Source organism: Ursus americanus, chromosome 2 (assembly GCF_024610735.1).
Source record: "Ursus americanus isolate L20-20 chromosome 2, mUrsAme1.1.p, whole genome shotgun sequence".
Classification (NCBI taxonomy): domain Eukaryota; kingdom Metazoa; phylum Chordata; class Mammalia; order Carnivora; family Ursidae; genus Ursus; species Ursus americanus.
The window spans coordinates 21,088,440-21,095,791 of record NC_142128.1 but is presented as its reverse complement, the minus strand read 5'-3'; the positions used below and the strand labels follow the sequence as shown (position 1 = coordinate 21,095,791).

Genomic DNA, 7,352 nt, shown 5'->3' with positions numbered 1-7,352 from the left:
CTGGGCTAGGTTGAAAGTTTTTCTCAAGAGTATTGTGAGGATAAGGGCACCTTAAAATCCATTCTCCTTCCTCTTTCCATACCTTCCCCGGCTTCCAGGTAGAAGAGTAGGGGTCTCCTGAGCAGGGAATAGTCATAGTTCTCTCAGGATTTCATCTGTGATTCCCAGGGCGGGCAGTGAGTAGGGCTTATCCCCTGGTGCTACCTGACCTTTTTCCTCAGCTCAGGATTTTTTGTCTTTGCCTGTGAGCACCAAGTCCTGAAGGATGTCAGATGGTGTTACAATTTCCTTGACTGCATCGTTCTTATCCACCACTACAAACAGGCAAATTTCTGTTCCACCAGCCTGTTGATGATGGTGTCCAGAGTCTTATGCAAATAGCACTTGAGGACTTACTTACTTACTTATTTATTATTTTTAGATTTTATTTATTTTAGAGAGAGAGAGAACATGAATGGGGGGAAAGGCAGAGGGAGAAGCAGACTCCCCGCTGAGCAGGGAAGCCTGACATTGGGCTCGATCCCAGGACCCTGGGATCATGAACTGAGCTGAAGGCAGCTGCTTAACTGACTGAGCCACCCAGGCGCCCTGAGGACATATTTAAAGATTCTATCTATTTATTTGAGAGAGAGAGAGAGCATGCATGTGAGTGGCAGGAGGAGCAGAGGGAAGGGTTGGAAAAGGGGAGAGGATCTCCAGTAGACTCCATGCTCAGCATGAGCCAATTGCGGGACTCGATCTCACGACCGTAAGAACATGACCTGAACCAAAACCAAAATGGGACACTTAACAGACTGAACCCCCCAGGAGCCCCAAGGACACATTTAAAGTAATGTGATCAACGTTGTAGAGCTTTGGTCACTGGCACATCCAGGTTATTGTAGATCTTTTCTGCTGCCAAACTGATAACCTAAAACTTGGAGTAGATGTCCACCACACACTCTTTCTCATCCGCCACCGGCAGGGCTGATAATCAGTGCTGTACAAAATGCCTAGAGCCACTTGGACAGGGGTGGTAGTGTGGCCCAGAACAGCGTTGGCCTACATGCTAATCTACAGCTCTTCCATAGACTTAGACGTGAACTCTGGCTTGGGAAGCACAGTGACAAATGATTTGAAGAACTTGAGAACGCGCATATAGGTGAAGATGTACAAGGTATTGCCTGATGCTGGGTCAATAACTGGCAGCCTGTGGGTCTTATTTTGAATTAATAAAGAGACGGCATTAAACAAGCTGACATTAGAAGCAATGCAGACAAGGGATTAAAGAAATCCTGTGGGTACACTTCCCTCCAGGTTTCTGTCTTGCATTCTTCCAGCTCATAGATCTATACCAAGACTGGTTTATTAGTAACAGTGCAGGATATTGACGAAATCCTTGATGGCCAGCATGCCCACAAAACTTTGCTTCTTACTTTCCCACAAAGGGGCAGCTCATATACCATTAGTTGCCAGAGGGGTGGGGGGAAGCTTTCTTCATCTACAGGGAAATATTAAATATAAACAAATTGGATCTTGTGGGAATCAGGTTATAGCTGTGATGAGACTTCATAAAAGAAGTGTACATGCTATGGTTGCATTCTGGGGTCCCTTGAGGATGCTCATTTTCCAGAGCTGGAAGCTATCCCAAGAAGTGACCATCTCCTTTGCAAGAGACGCTGGCTGGATTCTTTTGCTTTAGGAAGCATGCTCTGTTTTTTAACTCCATGAAGGCATTTATCGCTTTAAACTTCCCTCTCAGAACTGCTTTTGTTGCATCCCATAAGTTCGGTGTGCTGTGTTTCCATTTTCCTTTGTATCAAAATATTTTTGGGAGCACCTGGGTGGCTCAGTTGGTTAGACGTCTGCCTTCAGCTCAGGTCATGATCCCAGAGTCCTGGGATTGAGCCCCACATCAGGCTCCCTGCTCATCAGGGAGCCTGCTTCTCCCTCTCCCTCTGCTGTTCCCCCTGCGTGTATGTGCTCTCTCTCTCTGTCAAATAAATAAATAAAATCTTTAAAAAAGAAAGAAATTTTTTGATTTCCCTTTTGATTTCTTCTTTGACCCAGTGGTTGTTCAAGAGTATGTTGTTTAATTTCCACACATTTGTGGATTTTCCAGTTTTCTTCTTGTGATTGATTGCTATGTTCACACCATTGTGGTCAGAAAAGATACTTGGTATGATTTCAGCCATCTTACATTTGCTAAGAATTGTTCTGTGACCTAACATATCTATCCTAGAGAATGTTCCATGTGCACTTCAGACGAATGTGTTCTACTGCCATTGCATAGAATGTTCTGCATATATTTGAGCTAAGGTGTAGTTCAACTCCAATGTTTCTTTATGGATTTTCTGTCTGGTAATCTGTCCATTGTTGTAAGTGAGCTCCTGAAGTTCCCTACTACTATTGTAGTGTTGTTTATTCCTCCCTTTAGATCTGTTGGTATTTGCTTAATATGTTCAGTGGCTCTGATACTGACTGCATATATACTTACAATTGTTATATTCTCTTGATAAATTAACTCCTTTATCATATAATGACCTTTGTTGTCTCTTGTTACAATTTTTGACTTGAAGTCTATTTTGCTGATATAAGCATAGCTACTCCTACTCACTTTGGGTTTCCATTCGCATGAAATATGTTTTTCTACCCCTTCACTTTGAGACTATGTATGTCCTTAAGGCTGAAGTGAGTCTCTTGTAGGCAACATATAGTCGTGTTTTTTTTTTAATCTTTTCAGCCACTATGCCTTTTGATTGGAGAATTTAATCTATTTACATTAGAAGTAATTATTGATAGGTTAGTACTTATTAATACTATCTTACTATTTTCTGGTTGCTTTGTATTTCCCTAATTTGTTTCTTCCTCTTTTGTTGTCTTTCATTGTGAGTTAATGATTTTCCATAGTAGTAAGCTTTGATCATCTTTATCTTTTGTGTGTCTACCATAGGTCTTTGTTTTGTGGTTATCATGAGAATCATATAAAAGGTCTCGTAGACTTAACATCTATTTTAAGATGATAATTTAACTTCAATCATATACAAAAATTCAGTCCTCTTACTGCCCTCCCATATTTTATGTTTTTGATGTCACCATTTATCTCATTTATATTGTAGATCCACTAACATATTATTGTAGTGATAGTTACTTTTAATGCTTTTGTCCTTTAAACCTTTATATTACAATTAAGCGATTAACACACAACCATATTACAGTATTAGTATTCCGAATTTGACTATATACTTACCTCTACCAGTGTGTTTTATATTTGCATATATTTTCATGTCGCTAATTAGTGTCCTTTCATTTCTGCTTCAAGAATTCCTTTCAGCATGTCTTGTAAGGCAGTTCTAGTGATGACAAACTCCCTCGGCTTCTGTTTGTTTGGAAAAACTTTCTCTCTCCTTCATTTCTCAAAACAACTTTGCCAGGTAAATTATTCTTGGTTGATAGTTTTTTTTTTCTTTCAGCAATCTGAATATATCATTTCACTCTCTCCTGTCCTGCAAGCTCTCTGCTAAAAAATCTTCTATAGCCTTATGGGGGTTCCCATATATGTGAGAATTTTTTTAATCTTGCTGCTTTAAAAATTCTTTTTCTGTGATTTTAGACAATTTTATTATAAAGTGTCTTAGAGAAGATCATTTTGGGCTGAAATTTTAGGGTGACTTAATAACTTTATGAGTTTGTCCAAATATCTGTTCAGATTTGGGAAGTTCTCAGCCACTATTTCTTTAAATAAGCTTTTTGCCTCTTTTCCCCACTCTTCTCCTTCTGGTAATCCAGTAATGCATGGTTTCTTTGAATGCCATCTCATAATTCATATAGGCTTTCTTTATTCTTTTTATTCTTTTTTCTTTTTGCTCATCTGACTGGATGATTTCAGATTATATGCCATCTAGTTCATGAATTCTTTCTTCTGCTTGGTCGAGTCTGTTGTTGAGCTTTCTATCATTCTCTTCATTTTAGTTATTGTATTTGTCAATTCTCGGATTTCTCTGTGTGTGTGTGTGTGTGTGTGTGTGTGTGTGTGTGTGTTTGATGGTTTCTATTTCTTACTGAACTTCTTATTTTGTTCATGCATTGTTTTCCCAATTTCATTTAGTTTTTTATCTGTTTTCTTGCAGTTCACATAATTTCTTTACGAGAATTATTCTGAATTCTTTGTCAGATAGTTCATATACCTCCATTTCTTTAGGGTTACTTGTTGGAGTTTTATTAGTTTCTTTTGGTGATGTCAGGTTTCCTTGATTATTCATGATCCTTGTGGTCTTGGCTTTGGTGTCTGCACAATTAAGGAAGTAGGCACCTCTTCCAGTCTTTACACACTGGCTTCAGCAGGCAAAACCTTTCACCAGTTGGCCTCTCCAGCAATTCTGGGTGGGCCATCTGGTACCCATATTTGGGCTTATTATTGGAGTCCTTTGGTGGACCGGCCATGCTTGGGTACATGGTGGTGGACCTGGATCCTGAGTCCACAGGGGCCATCCAGGTGCTGGGGATTACTGGGGTGACCCCAGCATCTGGATCCAGGTGTGCTAGTAGTACTTGTCCAGAGAATGTTTTGCAGAATTTTGATCTTCAGTAGTAGTGCAAATATATCCATCCCAGCAGGTATACAATGATCCATTGGGTAAGGAAGGAAAATAGTGGAACTTCTAATTATATTTATTCCTTACCTCTTTTCTTTTAGTTTCCATTTCATGAATGTTTTTTAATATACTGAATGTTCCATGCAATAATATGTATACATAAACTATAAATAAATACAGACATTTGTGGGGCTGCTGGCCCTAAATGTATACTGTTGAAGTGAGTGTTCAAACGAGTTTAGGGACCATTACTCCAAGCCACTACCTTCTACTTTCTCTTCTTACTGATTAACTTATAGCTTTCTTAATTACTAGCAGACCTGAAGATATATTCTTGACACCTTGATAGAACTGTATTTTCTGAATATCTATAAAGCAATGTCATCTACCAGAGATAGTGATTTTAGAAACTTTATCTATTATGGGTCTCACTCTAGAGAGTAAATTGGAGAGGGTAAAACAGAATATATTTTCTGTGCCTTATGAAGTTAACTAGTTGCTGTTATAGACACAATGAGAATTAATTCTGTTCTCTGACCACCTGAGAATAACATTTTTAAGGTAAGGAATTGCCTATTCATTGAGACATAAGTCAATAAGTGGAGTCGACTAATGATAGACCAGGGAACAATCAGATACAATGTAGTAAATTATATTCTGTCATACTGTAATTCTTAATAACTCAGCTGTCACTCTAGACATTTTTACATCTTTATCTGGAGAATGGAAAGAAATAAAATGTAGGCTATTACAGACAAGGTAAAAATCCTGGGATGTGGGTGGAAGGAAAGACTTTACGAAGAAGACTCTTCAATGGGGTGCTGACGGGTGAGTGAGAGTTCACCAAGGTGACAGGGCGAGAAATGGAAGAGAACATCACAGACAGAGGGAGCGAAATGTGCCTAGACACAGATGGAAGATCACTGAGAGAGGGAAAGGAGTGTGGTATGGCTGGAGCATACAGAGGCTGTGTGTGTTTGTGAGAAATTGCAGGAAGAAAGGTCAAAGTGGGGATGCCAAACAACACGGTCATTAAGAGTTAGACAAGCTTGGGATCAGATTCCTGCTCAGCCTCCTATTAGCTCTGTGATCGTGAGCAAGTACCTCTGTAATATACACAAATCCCTCTCTGTAAATGTTTAATAACAACACTAGCACCTCCCTCCTAGGGTTATTGTGAGTTTGAAGTAAGAGAATCCATTTGAAATGCTTAGATTGGCACTGATCACATGGTATCATTTAAGGCATCAGTACAGAGAAAGTGTTGTTGTTATTGTCATTGTTATAGTCCATACACACACACGCACACACACACTAATAACAACTCTTAGATCATGGGATGGCTTACATACCACGTCAAAGAGTTCAGGCCTTATCTTTTGGGTCGGTATTTCTAAAATGCAATCAATTTGTCTGTAAAACAAATGGTCTGCAAGTTGTTTGGCAGTTTCTGTGATACAAACAATGGGAAAATAGTTGCTTCAGAATCTTATAAATTTGAAAAGGAAGAAAAATTATCAAGGACTGTTATGTTCCTAATAATGGTGCAAGGGTGCAGGTGGCTCAAAATGGTCAGATTCTTAGCAAGGTGTAGTTAAAATTCAATTACTTGGATATAGTTTATTTTAGCTATATCATTTGCATGTTATTGTTTGTGTGTGTAAAATTTGCATTTTTTGTTGTTACTATTATGTTTTGTTACAGTTCTGATGAACAAAAATAGATTAATGACTAAAGAGTGGTTCATTGAAGTGTAAAAGCAAAGATAAAAATAGTGGTACAAACACCGCAACTCAGAAGCGTAATTAACAAACAGGACTCCAGGATCTGTTGGGACAAGAGCATCTGTGAATGTGAATGTGATGATTTCACCCAAGCAGCTGAAAGGCAAAGTGTGAATGGAAAGTGTGGCTATGAATATCTAAAAACTGGATTTTTTTTTTTTTTTGAGCAAGGGATTTATCCCCCTCTTGTCTCCAACGTACACTCTATTAGAAAACTACTAGGAGAGTTTCATGATGCTTTCAGAGATGTCACATCATTTCCAAAAGAGAACAACATCTCTGGTCAACCAGTAGATTTTCCTGGACTACAGGCAAAATATTTTGTGGTATGAAATTGATTAATTTTATTTCTAAATGCAAAGAAGCCAAACAATAGCAACAACAGATGAAAGTCATGCTGTGGGCAACATGCTTATAAAGCCAGCCTCAAATTCAGGACGAATAAAATGCCGGGAAAGAAAGCAAAAGTAGCCACAAGCAAACCTAATGACAGGGTTGTCTGCCGCATAGCACAAGGGGCACATAGATATGGTGGAACTATTATTGTAATGATGACAGCTGATACTTTGTTTTACAGCTGAGTGAAAGCACTAGTGGGGAAGGTATGAACCAGCTCTTTGCATCCCTGTGGTACATATACGAATGAGAAAGACACACTTGGTAATTCTGAGTTCTGTTTGTCAATTAATCAAATATTTTTGTGAGACATGATGCAGATTAGAAGCGTATTTGAGGTAATGCTGTTGGAGGACCAGCTCTGTGTCCCGCAGAGAAAGATTTGGTGTATCAGTGTCTATTGCTAAAATAATGCAAAAGAACCTCAAAACCCAGTCACTTAAATACTAAGAATTTATTTATCTCATGAGTCTGTGGGCCAGCGGGGTGGTTCTTCCCATCTCAGCAAGGCTTACCCCAGCATCAGTGTTAAGATGTAGGCAGGGTCAGCTACATAATTTGTGGAGCTCGGTGCAAAATAAAAATGCAGGGCCCCTTA

The 7,352-nt window shown here is 39.0% G+C and overlaps 1 pseudogene; it reads right to left on the bottom strand.

Annotated features, from left to right (window-relative positions):
• Nucleotides 1–222: 222 nt before the first annotated feature.
• LOC123778842 (5'-AMP-activated protein kinase subunit gamma-1 pseudogene) lies at nucleotides 223–1,612 on the bottom strand (annotated as a pseudogene).
• Between the last annotated feature and the right edge of the window lie 5,740 nt (nucleotides 1,613–7,352).